Consider the following 17,912-nt stretch of genomic DNA (forward strand, 5'->3'; position numbering starts at 1 on the left):
TGAAAACAGCAGGGTCCAAACAACTCAGCTAATGAAGCAGGCAATAAAGAACACGTATGTGACACCACCTCGCCTATCCTATTTTTGACCACTAAAATAAATTATATGGGTTTCAAGTACATGGAAATAACACAACCTGACTTCCCTGCATGTCAGTGTCTTGCAGCAAGGCTTAAAAGAGGGGTTTTCTTTCCTCAAAAGCAAAACTGTGGCATAAATCGTCTCTTTGGTGTCAAACTGGGAGGACAAGCTCTTCCTTTCCTGACAGGAGTGCCTGGCTTCACAGCATGGCACTGTCCATACTCACACAGTGTCCATCTTTGGAGCATGAATTAATGTCCAGTACCTGCAAAGTAAGAGAGTGTTTGCCCTTTTCCATGATCGGGGACGTGGTGAAGCTCAGCAACCAGACTTGTGTTGCAGCAAAGTGATAATCTTTGTGTTGCAGGCAGGATTTGACACACAGAAGGATGGACCTGCAGGACAGCACTGCCATCACAGCAGCTGCTCCTGTTCCCTGTGCACCTTCCCCTCTCCCTTTTGGAGTCTCCTCCACAACTAAATAAAATGAAGGTTATTTCAAAGAGAGTGAATTGTGCTGGTTTGTACAGAGCTGATATAGCTCTCTCATGGAAGCAGAGACAGGGAAGTAGATAAGAGGAAGCACTAGAGATGTACAGATGTAATGCACCCTTGCCAGAGAGCAGAAAGATGGACAAATTGTTGTGCTGGCACAGGACAGTTGTCTGGCTTACTTGTCTGTGGCATTGACCTGTACTAGATGCTTTAGGGGAATGTCAGAAAACATACTGATGTTGACTCTAAAACAGCCTGCCCATCACAGAAATTTTTTCTGACCATAAGATATGTGTGCTTGGTCTCAACCTTCTGGCTCACCTCCCTTCTGTTTGTTTATGTCTCTGTTCCCCTCTGGTTTAAATGTAAACCTAACATATGAAGTATTTGTAAAATTTAGAGAAACCTTCCTAATGGATTGAATTCATTGTTCTTATGAATTTAATAGTGACTCTGAGTCAGATTCTGCATTTGGAAAATGTGTTCATAACTGTCCTGGGGTGACTGTGTATCCCCAGTCGTCTGTTGGGTGCAGGGGGGAGGGCGGTTTGTTTTTCCCCAGGAAAACTCTGCTCATCGGAGTGACCTTGAAGCGGGGGAGTTGGAACACGGCAAGACGAAAGAAGCTCTGTTGTTTGTTCCCCAGCAGTTAGTTAGTTTAGTGCTAGCGTAGTTAGATGCTGTAGAATAGCTGAAGCTTTTTGCCTTTTTTTTCTTTTTCTTTTTTTGTCCTTTTTTCCTTCCTTTTTGCTTTTTTTGCCCTCTCCTCGGAACTGTTCCAACCTCTCCGGACTAAGGACCTGGGGAAGCACCGGGGGCCTCCACAGGGGACCCACCCCACCAAGACCAGCCCTGCACATCTCCTTTTCTCCCAACATCAGCGGAGATGGAGCGGTAGAGCACAGTGACGACCCTCAAGAGGAGACTTTCTTTAAGTTTGTTATCCCTCCGTAAGTGGCACGAAGCTCTTGTCATCGGGTATTGTGCTGGGAGTGCTTTGCCTGTTTAATAAACAGGTTTTTTCCACTTCTCTCTGAGGAAATCTTTTTTCCCGAACCGGTTGGAGGAGGGGAGGGGGGCCCCGTGGGAGGGCTTCTCCCAAAATCTGCCTGAAACCACCACAAACTTATTGGCGCCCATACGTGGGGCTCGAGAGAGTGGAAAAACCCTGTACTGATTAGTATTTAGCAGTCAGTAACTATGCTGTTTGACCTCATGTCTCTTGGGGTGGGGGCCTTGCTGTGTTTTGGATCCTTAGGCTTCTTTGAGGTCTTAATACCTTTGTGGTCCTTAGGTTTATTTGCATATCCAGAGATAGCCCCAATATTGTCATTAATACGCAGTTTTTACAGTAGAGGGACACGGATTAGAGTAGCTATTGGCCTTGGTTTAATCATAATAATTTGTAGGAAGTTTATGAAGGTGCTGAGATCTTTTCCTACTATGTATGGGTCATGGTTATGGTTATTCACCCTGTTTGTGGGAGGAGGAGCAGAGGATGAAGCGTTGCAGTCTTTCATTTCCTTCTTCTCCTCTGAATCGGTTAAATCATTGTTGGAGAATGTTCAGTTTCCCCTGAGTGTTAAAGAGACCATCTTTCTGGTATGTCATCTGGTAAGCCTCCTCTATACAGTCTGCAGCTTCTCTAGAATATGGGCTGAGATTTCTAGAGGGGCTGATGAAACTCCTGACCCAGGCAGAGGAAATCCTGAGTGGTGTGGAGAATGGGAGGATATGGGCCAACTCCTCAAGGAATTCTCTGACCCTGTAGTCTGGGATTTTCCACGGGAACAAATTCAGAATCCAGTGGAGCTGGGGAAATACCTGAAAGAGAGGTACCATGATGGCTCTAAGGGGGAGAAGATGGCTGCAGTAAGCTGGGCCCTGGCATATGCTTATCGCACATTGCTAGAGACTGTAGGGCAGCAGACAGAGGCAGGGGGGAAGGGATGCAAATCAACAGCCACCCCAGTCACTCAAGCTGCAGCCAACACCCCAGTTATGAAGCCAGCAGCTAAACTAGAACCTGAGCCTGAGTCGGCAGCTAAAGCCGACAGTAAGCCTAAGCCCCTGGCAGTTGCTCCGGCAAAGCAGCACACACTCAAAACCGATCAACCAGTGGACAATGATGACCCAAGAGAAGGACCTTCACCAAAATAAGAAGCCAAAGCTTCTAGCACAGGATCAGAAGCAAATATTGATTCCTTTTCCCTGAAGGACCTTCGGTGCCTAAGAAAAGATTACCGGCGACAACCTGATGAATCTATAATTAGTTGGTTAGTCCGTCTTTGGGATGCTGCAGGCGAGGCTACAATTCTGGACGGCACTGAAGCGAGGCATCTGGGATCCCTGTCACATGATCCAGTCATCGACCAGGAGATGATGAAAGAGGATAGTCCTTGCAGTCTCTGGATACGGGTCCTAAAAAATGTGGCAGAAAGATACTTGTGTGCAGATGATCTCTATATGCAGCAAACCCCATGGAAGACCATAGAACAAGGGATTCAACGCTTGAGAGAAATGGCAGTGGCAGAGATGGTTTTCTCAGATGATATAAACACTAGGAACCCAGACTTGGTATCATGTACATCTGTGATGTGGCGAAAACTTATACGACTCGGGCCATTAGAATACGCTTCTGCTTTAGCAGTAATGAAGCAGGAGGACATGGAGGAGATGGTGCTTGATATGGCAAAGAAGCTCCGAGCATATGCCGATGCTGTGCATGGCCCAACACAAGCCAGAATTGCAGCTGTAGAAACACGGCTACAGAAACTAGAGGATAAGATAGATGAGAATCATAAGAAACTCAGGGAGGAGATTAGAGAGGACCTTCTCCAAATCTCAGCAGTACAGATCAGAGGTTCTGGTACCCAACGTAGATGCTCCCCGAGTAGGGAGAGAGGGTACACTCCACGTGCTGTGCTGTGGTTCTTCCTGCGGGATTGCGGAGAAAATATGAACAGATGGGATGGAAAATCTACGGCTGTCCTAGCACAACGGGTGTGTGAATTGAAGGAAGTCAAGACTCAAAGAAGGAGTTCCACCAAAAAGGAAGCGGCTCCAGTTGCCCGTAGCCGAACTGCCAGGTATGACAATGATGACATGTCCGTCCCCCTTGAAGGAACCTCTAAGACATATGCTCAGGCTTAGAGGGGCCCTGCCTCTAGCCAGGTAGAGGCTAGGGAAAACCGTGTATTTTGGACTGTGTGGATTCGTTGGCCTGGCACATCAGAACCACAAAAATATGAGGCCTTGGTTGATACTGGTGCGCAGTGCACATTAATGCCATCAAGACATGTAGGGGCAGAATCTGTCTCTATCGCTGGCGTGACAGGGGGATCACAAGATTTTACTTTGGTGGAAGCAGATGTGAGCCTAACTGGAAAGGAGTGGGAGAAACACCCTATTGTGACTGGCCCAGAGGCCCCATGCATTTTGGGTATAGATTACCTCCGAAGTGGGTATTTCAAAGACCCTAAAGGACTCAGGTGGGCATTCGGGATAGCGGCTGTAGTAACAGAGGGCATCCGGCAATTGAACACATTGCCTGGACTGTCTGAGAATCCATCTGCAGTAGGACTCCTGAAAGTACAAGAGCAACGGGTACCAATTGCCACTTATATAGTGCACTGCCGACAGTATAGAACAACTCAAGATGCTGTGATTCCCATCCATAAGATGATTCAAGAGCTGGAGAGCCCAGGGGTGGTTAGTAAAACCCACTCACCCTTCAACAGCCCCATTTGGCCTGTGCGCAAATCTGAAGGAGAATGGAGATGAACTGTGGACTACCGTGCATTGAATGAGGTGACACCGCCACTGAGCGCTGCCGTGCCAGACATGTTGGAGCCCCAGTACGAGCTGGAGTCCAAGGCAGCAAAATGGTATGCCACGATTGATATTGCCAATGCATTTTTCTCCATTCCTTTGGCAGCAGAATGCAGGCCTCAGTTTGCCTTCACATGGAGGGGAGTGCAGTACACCTGGAACCGATTGCCCCAGGGGTGGAAACACAGCCCCACCATCTGCCATGGACTGATCCAGACTGCGCTAGAAAAGGGTGAGGCTCCAGAACATCTACAGTATATTGATGACATCATTGTGTGGGGGAACACAGCAGCAGAAATGTTTGAGAAGGGAAAGAAAATCATCCAGATCCTCCTGGAAGCCGGTTTCGCTATCAAGAAGAGTAAAGTTAAGGGACCAGCTCATGAGATCCAGTTCCTGGGAGTAAAGTGGCAAGATGGACGGCGGCAAATTCCCACTGAGGTCATCAACAAGATTACAGCGATGTCTCCACCAACCAATAAGAAGGAGACACAAGCTTTCCTAAGTGCTATAAGTTTCTGGAAGATGCATATTCCCGAGTATAGTCAGACTGTGAGCCCTCTTTACCTGGTCACCTGCAAAAAGAATGATTTCCACTGGGGCCCTGAGCAGCAACAAGCTTTTGCCCAGATCAAGCAGGAGATCGCTCATGCAGTGGCCCTTGGCCCAGTGAGGACGGGACCAGATGTGAAGAACGTGCTCTACTCAGCAGCTGGGAACAATGGCCTGTCCTGGAGCCTTTGGCAAAAGGTGCCTGGTGAGACTCGAGGCCAACCACTGGGATTCTGGAGCCGAAGTTACAGAGGGTCTGAAGCCAACTACACTCCAACAGAGAAGGAAATCTTAGCAGCCTATGAAGAAGTTCAAGCCGCCTCAGAGGTGTTTAGTACAGAGGCGCAACTCCTCCTGGCACCCCGACTGCCTGTGGTAGGGTGGATGTTCAAAGGGGAGGTTGCCTCCACCCATCATGCCACTGATACCACATGGAGCAAGTGGATTGCTCTTATTACGCAGTGCGCCTGTATGGGTAAACTGAATCGCCCTGGGATTTTGGAAATAATTACCAATTGGCCTGAGGGTGAAAATTTTGGCTTCACAGATGAAGAACAAGAGCAAGTGACACGGGCTGAAGAGGCTCCACCATACAACCAATTACCAGCAGAGGAGACACATTATGCCCTTTTCACTGACGGTTCCTGTCGTATTGTAGGGATGAACCGGAAGTGGAAAGCAGCAGTGTGGAGCCCCACACGACAGGTTGCTGAGGCCACTGAAGGAGAGGGTGGATCAAGTCAACTTGCAGAACTGTTCAATTGGCCTTGGATATTGCTGAAAGAGAGGGGTGGCCGAGGCTCTACCTCTATACCGATTCATGGATGGTAGCCAATGCTCTGTGGGGATGGCTGAAGAGGTGGAAAGAGGCTAATTGGCAGCGTGGAGGGAAACCAATTTGGGCTGCTAAGGAGTGGTAAGACATTGCTACCAGGGTAGAGAGACTACCTGTGAAAGTCCGCCACGTAGATACCCACATCCCCAAGAGTATAGCTAATGAGGAGCATCGAAACAACGAGCAGGTAGATTGGGCAGCAAAAATAGAGGTGTCAAAGATTGATTTAGATTGGGAACACAAGGGAGAGTTGTTTTTAGCTCGATGGGCCCATGATGCCTCAGGCCATCAGGGCAGAGATGCCACCTATAAGTGGGCACGAGACCAAGGGGTGGATCTAACCATGGACAGTATTTCTCAGGTTATCCATGACTGTGAGACATGTCCTGCCATCAAGCAGGCCAAGCGGGTGAAGCCCCTATGGTATGGCGGGCGATGGTCCAAGTATAAGTACGGGGAAGCCTGGCAGATTGACTACATCACCCTTCCCCAAACCCGCCAAGGCAAGCGCTACGTGCTCACAATGGTGGAAGCCACCACGGGGTGGCTGAAGACCTACCCTGTGCCCCATGCTACTGCCCGAAACAGCATCCTGGGCCTTGAAAAGCAAGTCCTGTGGAGGCTTGGTACCCCCGAGAGAATTGAGTCAGACAACAGGACTCATTTCAAGAATAGCCTTATACACACCTGGGCTAGGGAACATGGCATTGAGTGGGTGTACCATATTCCCTACCATGCACCCGCTGCAGGCAAAAGTGGAGAGGCACAATGCATTGTTAAAAACCCAGTTGAAAGCATAGGGTTGGGGGATCTTTCAGGAATTGGGAGCAGCATTTGGCAAAGGCCACCTGGTTGGTCAACACCCGAGGCTCCACCAACCGAGCAGGCCCCGCCCAGGCTGAGCCTCTGCATACAATAGATGGAGATAAAGTCCCAGTGGTGCATGCCAGAGGTCTGTTAGGGAAGACAGTGTGGATCAAGTCTGCCTCAAGTACAGGCAAATCCATTCGTGGGGTTGTCTTTGCTCAGGGACCAGGCTGCACATGGTGGATAATGCAGAAAGATGGAACAACACGATGTGTACCTCAGGGAGATCTGATTGTTGGGTGAGAATCATTTACAAACATCACTGTCTGCTGAATGCTATTGCCATTGTCTGTACATTAAACCACACAGAATGAAATAGGAAATGTGTAAGTGAGAGGGTATGTGTTAAGTGTTGAAAATATGAGCAACTGTTGAAGATATGAGTAAGTGAGAGAGGAATCCTTCTGCCCTGCAGCCTGGGGCCTGGATTCTGTGGCTCAGTGTGGAACGTGACAGGAGCATGATGGGTATTGCTTGTATTCTTTTTTTTTTTGTGGGGAGAATGGATGGAAGTTTTATGTGGAATATACATTGGTTCTGTCTGTAAGTCAACGATATGGGGATAAGGGGTGGAAGATGTCCTGGGGTGACTGTGTATCCCCAATCGTCTGTTGGGTGCAGGGGGGAGGGCGGTTTGTTTTTCCCCAGGAAAACTCTGCTCATTGGAGTGACCTTGAAGCGGGGGAGTTGGAACACGGCAAGACGAAAGAAGCTCTGTTGTTTTTTCCCCAGCAGTTAGTTAGTTTAGTGCTAGCGTAGTTAGATGCTGTAGAATAGCTGAAGCTTTTTGCCTTTTTTTTCTTTTTCTTTTTTTGTCCTTTTTTCCTTCCTTTTTGCTTTTTTTGCCCTCTCCTCGGAACTGTTCCAACCTCTCCGGACTAAGGACCTGGGGAAGCACCGGGGGCCTCCACAGGGGACCCACCCCACTAAGACCAGCCCTGCACATCTCCTTTTCTCCCAACGTCAGCGGAGACGGAGCGGTGGAGCACAGTGACGACCCTCAAGAGGAGACTTTCTTTAAGTTTGTTATCCCTCCGTAAGCGGCACGAAGCTCTTGTCATCGGGTATTGTGCTGGGAGTGCTTTGTCTGTTTAATAAACAGGTTTTTTCCACTTCTCTCTGAGGAAATCTTTTTTCCCGAACCGGTTGGAGGAGGGGAGGGGGGCCCCGTGGGAGGGCTTCTCCCAAAATCTGCCTGAAACCACCACAATAACACATGATATAGATGCATTTTTTGCTTTGATAGCTCACAAAAAAATAAGTATATACAAGAAATCTCCCACTATGAGGAAAGGTAGATCTTTCAACGAGAAATATTTCTCTGCAACTGACAGGGAAAACACAGCACAACTACTGTCGTGGATAGACACTGCAATCAGCTGCGCAGATTGTTAAGAGAATAATTTTAGAAAAGAGGAATGAAGGGTTGGATGTTACTTTAAAATCAAGCTCTGCAATCAGGGAGAGAATAGATGTGTGCAAACAGTTTTCAGATCTACATGGATGTGTCTGTACAGTTCTGTATGTGACTATGAAATGTACATACCCAGCTCAATGACCTTAAAGGCATTTTCAAAACTAAATGATTCTATGTTTCTATACACACAAATAGGTACACAAGCATGCACACAAAAGCTGATGCATTCATTCAGGAATTCAAACCCAAACAGGGAAGTGAAACTCTTCCTCTTTTCTCACAAAGAGGGGTAAGAATAGATTCTGCAACATCATTCCTGTTAGCAGGCAGAGGCAGGCAGGGTGATTGACTGATCAATTGATTTTGATCCCAGCAATGACATTTTGCTATAATAGCATAAAATCATGAGTTGGGAGCATTATTGCACTCCTTAGGTATATCCTTGCAACCCAAAGATAGTGCTTTATAAATTTTATCTGAGTCACTCCCCCTACACCATCCCACCATTTTATGCCTTTCAGTGGTGAAAAAAACCCACAAATCAGAACAACAAAACCAGCAAGTTAACACCACTGCCATTCTGTTTTACCTTAAATGACAGGGTTATCAAGCGACATGAGCGAGGAAGTCAAATGTGCATACTCAAAAATGCATGCCATTTTGTGGTCACATTATGAGCACTTTAAACAAGAAGTTGTGCTTTTTATTTATAAAGTCTGTATGTAGCAGCTACACAATAATGTGACATTTGGCTGCTGGACTTCTTAGCAAAGCAGAGAAGAATTTTATAGTTTTCTTTCATTTTATTAATGCAAAGAGAGCAATACTGTCATTTCAGAAATTAGCCTACTTTATGCCTAGAAACTTCTCAAACAAACTTATATTTCATTGTACTTCCAAAGGAGAGCAGTTTTAAACAGGATCCACAGGTCTGATATATCAAAATCCTCAGAATCTTGTCATATTAATTGGAGTCTCAAGCTTTTTTTATTAATCCTACCTTGCATAACCCTCCATGTAAAATAAAAGCTGTAATTTTACATTTGCTAATTTCTGTGAACTCATTTCCAAAACACTGCTTTTCTCCACAGTCACACACTGGCCTCTTCTCTCTCTGTCCGTGTAATCTCCCTTCCCATCATCTCTGTTTCACCTTTTCACCCTTACCACCATTGTCTCACTACTCAAGTGGCTCAGTCTCCTATCTGTTTTATCAAACTTCTCTTTTTCTTCCTTTTTAATAGTGCTTCTTTACCAAGTATCCATTATAGGCTGCACTTTTTTTTTTCCCTCCTCCTGATTTATACACATCTCTGAATTATTCTAACCCAAGCTACACTATATAAACTGAAAAGAAGCCGTATTCCAGCATGTTGCTTACTTAATTTCTGAAAATTCACAAGTTATGGGAAAAGTAAAACACCAGAAAGTTTTTCAGAAATCTCTCTGGCCAACAGACTATTACAAAAAGATTCAAACCCAGCAGAAATGCCAACCCTTAAAAGCCTTCCCACATACTTAGAACTTTCTCCTGTTTCTGCAGTGTGACATAATGGTTTACATTGAAAAGCCAACATACTTATCTTGAGATTTGATGATCTTCCTCAGAGCGGACTTCAGAATTTAAATGTTTCCATGCTCCCTTATCTAACACTTTATTCTTTCTCACATTCCTGTTATTCATATGGGTGTGCAGTCTGAGTGGGCTAGCCAAAATCATTTATGGAAATGTATGCTGCCTAGTTTTCAAAAAGATTGTATTTCAGCTATCCTTATTTCAGATCACAGTACATGGGCTATCATTTAAAACTTGCAAATACGCAGACAAACAGGGAAAACTAAGCTAGTTTTGGTAGTAAAGGTGGTATCATTAGCACAAACTGCATAAATGTTATATGCAAACATGAAGACACATACAGGATTTTGCAAATTATAAAGGCATTTTCAAAAGCCGTTGCATTTGGAAATATCAGGCGTTCTTTCTAAAGGGAAGCTAGAGTGACAGAGAGAAGCTGTTTCCTAATCAGGTGCTGCCTGTACCCAAGCAGGGTAATCTAATTTACAAGTAGGTGACCTATATAGCTGATTATTTATTCAACTAATCAAATTATATTGTGTCATTTGACGCTAGGATGTACACAGTGCTGACACGATGTTATTTTTTGTCACCAGATAAGGGGAATTGATTCTAATCTATATTACTTTTGTTAGTCATCAACTCTTACACCTAGACCTGCCAAGGGAAGTATGAATGCATTTCGTGAAGTTCAATAGAACACATATCATTAGGTCATAGCAAAGATATACATTGTTGAACAACCAAAAAAAAAAAAAAAAAAAAAAAAAAAAAAGCCGCCAAACAAACCGGTGTCCATCACCATTTGATCAACTATTTCTATGTATCAGTAGTGTAAGGCTGAAAGCACCCTTCTGCCCCTCTCCCACCAGTCATTGCCATGATGCATTTGCCCGTTTCCACCTCTTCTTTTTTGTCCTTCTGTCATCATATGGTTTTAGGAAGGGACCACAGTGGATTAGATTGCACCTTCTGAGAAACTTTGCCTCTTTGCTATCCCCCAAAGCACTGAAATCTTAAGAAAACATTCCATCCACCTGTGTGTACTTGTGATGCCCATTTTATAATTAATCTCAGGCCAGATGTCATAACCTGGACAAAAGATTTTTTTTAATCTTGATTGATTTCATTCTCTAACAATATCTACTGCAAGGGTCAGTGAACAATTCTGAGATTCAGGTGGGGCTAGGGAATTCATCAGGAGGGCCTTGTGTCTCTGTGCCCTAATGAGGAGCTGCAACTGAGGCCACAGCAGATCTCGGTGTTTCTCCCATCCTTCCCCACCCTGCGTTGTTGGTTGGGGTTTTTTTCAACGACCCCGCAGATCTTTTCAGTGAAGAGAAGGAGCAGAGGGAAGGAATGCTGAGGACTTAGTAAGAAGGAGGAAAGTTTTTTCAATCTGTAAATTATGAGCCGCTCATGGAGCAAACGGAGCTTCCCGTGCGGAGTTTTAGGGAGAACCGATGACACTAATTGTTGCCGCTGCCACCCTCATGGGTCGGGGGCTCTGTTCCTGATCCACGGCGAGGAGGGAACTGAGAACTGCAGGAGCCTGGTCGCGATTCTCAGTGTTGAAGCCGCCGGCTGTCACGGCTGCCTCCTCCACCACCCTGCCTCTGCCACAGTCGTGGCCGGAAACTCCCTGTGGGAACCTTCGCCCAGGAAAAGCCCCGAGGGGGAGCGGCGGCCCCGCTGCCGAGGCCGAAGCTGCTGGAGAGGGCACGGGAAGACAGGGAGCAGTCTGCTCGCTCTGGAGAAGTTGGCGGCGGCTCAGCGGGTCGGCGGGGGTGTCACAGGGGCGGCAGCCCCGGCGGAGCGTGTGACCGGGCGGGGGCCGCTCCGCCGCACCGTGTCTGCGCCGGGCGGGCAGCTGCAGCCGCGCCGCTCCAGGAGCGTCCTCGGCGGTGGCGGGTCGGGCACGGCTCGAGTGGGTACGGCCCAGCCCTGCTCGGCTCCCCGGGCTCGGCCCGGTTACCCCCGGCAGGGCAGGTGGGGCTCCGCTCGTCCGTCGGCGCGGCCGCCTCTCGCCGGGATGCGCACGGCGCTGCACCCCCGCTCCGTTTCCCACAAAGGGTGTTGGTGGTAAGGAAGCGCCTTCTCCCTCTGAGCTGTGCTCCCCTGGGGCGCTGGACGGAGTGAATGCAACTTCAGCTGCCGTGGCCGCTTCCATCGCTGTCCTTCCGTCCCTCCCCCCGCCCCCCCTTCTCGCATGAAAAGAGCAAACTTGCGCTGAAATGGCACCTCGGCTCGTGCGCCAGCCTAACCAGACCATTAAATATGATCAACGCACCGTTCGCATGGATTGAAACCTTTTCCAGTCCTGATTGCTCCAAAGGGGAATCACGTCCTACCTCCCACCTTCCCAATCTTCATTCTCCCAGTGTACACACGATTGTAATTACTGGTGATTGTGCTAATGCAACCCTGAGCAAAAGCATGCTGGTATATGGAGAGGGAAGGCGAAGAAAATACCGTTATTTTAGGGCAATGTGCATGTGGATTATGTTGGGGGGGGGGGGGTTCTTTTTTTTTTTTTTTTTTTTTCCCCTTTTCTACTCTATCCTATAGATGCTCTTAGCATCAACCCAAACATCAGCGGGTCGTTTCCTAGGCTCCTTTTTTGTTTTCCCGTGGGAGTGTTGTTTTTTTGGGGTTTTTTTTGTTTTTTCCTTTACCGGATCACGAGGGGATTTGAAAAGAAATATGGATCGCTTCGTGGACCAGCAAAAAGAGAGAAAGTGAGAAGACGACTTGTTAGTCCTGACTCTAGCCAAGGAGAATGCTGCCTGATCCCACTTCTGCCGTGATTGCTTCTTACATAACTCTCTGTATTCACCGCAGACCGCTGCGCTCGGGGGTAGAGGGGGAGGCACCCCAGTATAATATCACGTCGGGCCTTCTCTGCACCTGAATCCCCTCCTTCAGCAGAGCGAGGCTTCGAAGCATGATCATTAACTTCAATGATCATCACTTGGTTTCTTTGAAGGCGGCTGAACGGTCTTTTTCTTAAGCTAAGAGGGGATTTTATTATTATTATTATTTGTCCAGATGACATTCCCTGTTCCGCTTGTCCCCGCCCCCGCGGCATGAGCGCACACACACACACAGAGCCCTTCTCTTTTCATCATCAGCAAATAAAGATTAGGTGGGCAGATTATAGAAAGCGTTTTCAGTCCTGTGCTGATCTTTATTCCAGAGCCTTTGTGATGATATTGATGATGATGATGGTCAAGTGGACAGTTTGATTTTTGTGTTTGGAGCTAGTTATAAAGAATCAATATTATATCAAGGGGTAACTTTCGTGATAAAGGACTTTAACCACTCTGGCTATTCATCATAAGTCTGTAGCAAGCAGATAGGTCAAAAGAAATTATATTGCACTAAAGAGTGTGTCTTCTTATCTCTCCTATACCAGGGGAATAAGGGACAAGCCGATCGATACAGTAGCTGCTGTATACTTCTTGCAATTATCAATAGCTGATTTCGTCTTTTGAGGCCTGCATCTATTAATACAAACTAATAATAATCTTCTGGGCACATCTGTAGCCAAGGCAATGAAAGTTTTTATACTTGCCGACACTCTTTATATAGCTAGAATTAGTGGACAATGTAACATCGTTTATTTGTGTGTGTGCCTACAGTGTGTGTGTGTGTGTGTGTGTGTGTGTATATATATATATATATATACACACACACACATATATATAAATACTCATATCACTAGTATTTTTCAGAAGCATATATATTTTTGCGAAGGGGCTAAGCCCACTAATTTTACATTCACGCTGCATTCCTATGTGCACTTCCTGGAGTATGAACTGACAGATGTGTTGCAATACAAATACAGGGGTTTAATATATATAGCACCTATGCATCTATATGTGTGAATGCCTGTATGTATGAGCTTTAATGTGCATTGTCTTGATAATGTCCCCACAACAATGTCTGTTACAAATATTCCACAAAGTATTTTAAATTCTTGGTTAAATTATCAGCTGTTAGGTTAAGGAACAGAAGTAGATGGTAATTGGAGTTTCCTACGTGTTAATGTAATCTTTTGTGTATATGAATCAATGATTATTCAGACTCAAGGGTGTACTAAAGACCAAAGTAATATAAATAAAAGGAAAAGTAACTTAAATGTTTAAAACGTTTAGGCAGAGATGTGCCGTGGACTGGTTCTATGAATCTCGTGGTGGGGCTAGTTGCTTTCCACAAAAAAAAAAAAAAAAAAAAAAAAAAAAAAAAAAAAAAAAAAAAAAAGTAATATAAAAGAAACATCTTTATAATTGACATTTGACATGCTGTTTGGGTTAGGCTATGGTAGACCAAGCACAGATTTCCCTCCCATGGAAGCATTTATCATCATGATTGCTGCAGAGTGGCAGGTGATGTTATCAATTACCTCTTCTTACCAATAATAATATTAGTATGGTAATATCTTTGCACACGTGAGAACGAATTACTGGTCAGTTGCTGCAGCTTAAAACAGGGAAAAAAAAAAAAAATGCTGGATTTAACCCCAGGGTCCTCAAACAAAAGTTGTGGTGCGGAAAGGAGGTGGGAAGACGATACTTCAGCCTGCCAGGAAGAGTAGGAGATGGCAGAAAATATAATTGCATGCCCCTTTGAATAAAGTTGCTGAGCAAAATATTAACTTTAAAAGACGGTAGATGGATTGCACAAAACATCAGATCCATCTTATCCGCACGTTGGTAACTTCGATGGGTTTAAGAACAACAGCCTTACATAAAGCATAAGTGTAGATAGAACTACTTATATGTTCTTTGTAGAGTCAATCTTGTAGATAAGCTTTCTGATGTTTTTTATAAACTCCGAATAAGGATAAAAATTAAAGCAAACATATAACTAGGTGCCCCATTAACGTAAAAAATAATGGAGTGGTTGGTAAATGGCATTATTAAGCTGGCAGAATAATAACGTGTCGCTTCTGACAATGAAAGCAACATCGCAAAAGAAGAAGACAATTAACAAATTAGATTTAATTACGGTGGAAAAACCCCACTTTTGTTTCCATCACTAGTAAGGTATTTTGGTGGACCCACCCGTCACTGCGAGGGGTAAGCGAGCGGGCGCGGTTTAAGCCAGAACATGCGTGACTGCCAGCCCCGCAACCGCGCTCCCGGCTCGCCTGCGCGCCCTAACCCGTGCGGGTGCGCAGAGATTTACACGGCTGAGCGATCCCATCCCCTCCCCCCCACTCCCCCAACAGCAGTGGCCGTGTTTTTTCGCATCCCAACTTTAGCAAACGCATCTTTTCTTTTTTTTTCTTTTTTTTTTCTTTTTTTTTTTTTTTTTCCCTTGACTCAAAAAGATTAATTAATAGGTTCGTGGAAAAGTTTGCGGTGTAATGGGGAGCGAGGGAGGAGGGGAGGAATGGGCCGGAGGAGACGCGTATCACTTCATAACTTTCCACTCGCCTCCCGAGTCCGCTACACTGTCAGGGTTTTCCACGCAGGTCGTGTAGAAAGTTTCCCCCGGCGATGTGCACAGTCGCCGGCGATTCCTGAGGGAGCCGGGGCTCCGCAGCTCTTCTCCGGCGGGGGGCAGCGGCCGCCCCGCTGCGCGCCGCCCGGCACCCGGCTCCGCAACCCCCGCGCAGCGCGGCCGGCTCTTTCTCCCGAAGAAAAATTGGGAAGGCGAGCAGCATAAGGGAAAAGAAAACCATAAAATGTATCACCTGTAACCCTAGAACATGTTAATGTCAAGAGATACAAATCTGGTAATTATGCCTTTCTTGCCTGTTGTGTTCTCCATTGTTCATTAAACATTAAAAACAGGATTATTTAATTTTCCACTTAAAGATACTCTCGCGTTCCTCAAAATTATATTAATTTTCAATCACTTTAATTTTACAAAAGACAAAGTTTTTTATAATCCAAACCAAGGAACTACCTTTTTTTTTTTTTCTTTTTTTTTTTTTTTTTTTTTTCCCTGACATAGCACTTTTAAAACGTTCTTCTAGAAATCGTCTGCTGCTGGGAAAACTACCAAGCACCGAGCAATAGAAAACCCAAAAGTTTTGGGGGGTGCGTGGTGACAAGGGGTGGGGTATGTTGCTGAGGCAACAGCTACCAATCTTTTCAAAAGATGACTGGATGAAAATTGACACATTTCAGGTACTACAGCAATTGTTGGGGGAAATGCCCGGGCTCGGAGAAAGTGAGCTCTCACTTATTCCTCATTCATTTGGCAAATATCTCAGCCAAAGAGAGTAGTAGTACTAGTCCTCACCTAAAAAAAGTCGGAGAAAAATGTCCCTCTCAGTTTTTGAAGGGGAAGCCCTAACTCCAGCTCTAAGCCCTAACTCACGGCTGCGGTGCTGCGGGTTACTTGAACGACCGCAGATGCTCGCTTTCACCTGCACTCTGCCTAGTCTTAACTTAACGCGGCACAATGTGTTGTTCGTGTGAGCCGAGTGCAATAAATCCCTACTTCTGTCGGAAAAGAAAGAAAGAAAGAAAGAAAAAAAAAGAAAAAAAAAAACAACAAAACAACAACAAAAAAACCCCCCCTCATGCTCAATTAATGGGCTCGTCCCCTCCCACTTCACATTAGAAAATTGCACCATATTTCAACAATCACCATTGTCTCCAGATATTTTAGACGAAACACTCTTAGTGCGCCCAAACTTTTCAGCAAGGACGGATGCACGGGAAGAAGATGCACTAGAATTTATAGGCAGTGAACAAGTTTTTTAATTGTGAAGAGGGCAATCGTTGCAAGGACTGTCGTGCGCACATCTCGCCAAATGATGGACGGAAAAGTACATTCGTCGAAGACCAAAAAGCATTGATCTGGCGTCTCAGTGTTCTTTCCCTTAGGGGTCGTGCCCGTTTCTAACGAAAACGTGCCCCACAGAAGTCGCGGATGTTGTGCATGTCAGCAAACTATCCGGAGTGGCCTAAACTGTCGCCTCTAACTTTATTTGGTTTGCCTACCGACATAAAAGCGGGGAATAAACCGAAAGCCCAGAGACAGGGTATCAGAGCTCAGGAGATAAAGGGAGCTATCAGCAGGGAAAGTTTACACAGAGAAGGCTCCCAAAGAAGCCGGGGTTAGTGTGTTTTAAGGACTAGGGCTGGATTACACGGGCTGGGGTGGGGGTATTAGGAGGAAATCCCTTTCACTGATCCCCGGCCCCATGCGCGGAGCTGCCCGCCTCCCTCCCGCGGCCGGCAAGGTGGGCTGCGCCTCCGCGCCCCTGCGAGGGCCGGCGCCGGGGCCGCTCCGCTGAGCACTGCACGGGGCGGGGGTCGGAGGGGCCGGGCTGCGACTAACACATAAAAAAAAATTAAAAAAAAAATAAAATAAAAAAGAAACACAACCATTAAAAAAAACCACCAAACCGGTGCAGGAGCCGCTGAAGGAGCTCCCCCGCCCCGAAAGCACACATGCACAGAGCGGAGCAGCGCTACAGGACAGTGCTCACACTGCGGGCCCCTGCGCGCTGCGGCGCCGCGGCGATCGGCGACGGTGGGGTACATCCTAGCGGCGGCTGGCTGCCATGGGAGCACTCCGCGCCCGCCCCGGCCGAGGGAGAGGCGGGCAGGGACGGCCATGGGAAGCGGCAACTTGTGGCGGCGACCGGGGAGATGGAGCTGCTGCGCGGCGGAGGGGCCGCCCGCCTCCCTGGGGGACGGACGGGGCGGGAGGAGGCTCGGCCGAGTCGACGGGACGGGGCGGGGGTGGCTCGGCCCGGCTCCTAAGCAACTTGTAATGCGATAAGAGGGGAAAGCGGGGGGCGGGGGGGGGGGGGGGGGGGGGGGAGGAGGGAAGTCTCTCCACAACCCCCCCTCACTTTTACAAAAAAAAAAAAAAGGGGGCTGGGAGAAAAGCCGCTGTTGGGAAAGTGCGTGCGGAGAGGGAGGCTCGGCGGCAGCGGGCAGCGGATCGGGCTGCGGGGCTGGGGGCAGCCCCGGCGGCAGCCCCGGCAGAGCGGCACGGGAGGCGGAGGAGGAGAGTAGGAGGAGCTGCCGTGTGACCCGCTCTGCTCCCAAACCTGAAAGTTTATCTGCCCGAAATCAAGAGCGGCCGCGGCAGGCGTAGCGCTCCTCAGCGCGGAGCGGAGGCAGCGACCGGCGGAGCCGCCGCGCAGGGAGCAGCTGGCGGCGCCGCTGAGAACGAGGCAAGGCAGGGGAGGGGGGGAATCACCCTGCGACAACAACAACAGCCACCCCCCAAGCCTGGGAGACGATCCATACTATTTGCTGGAGACCAAGGACTTGCTCATCGGC

This window comes from Hirundo rustica, chromosome 1, assembly GCF_015227805.2.
Source record: "Hirundo rustica isolate bHirRus1 chromosome 1, bHirRus1.pri.v3, whole genome shotgun sequence".
NCBI lineage: Eukaryota > Metazoa > Chordata > Aves > Passeriformes > Hirundinidae > Hirundo > Hirundo rustica.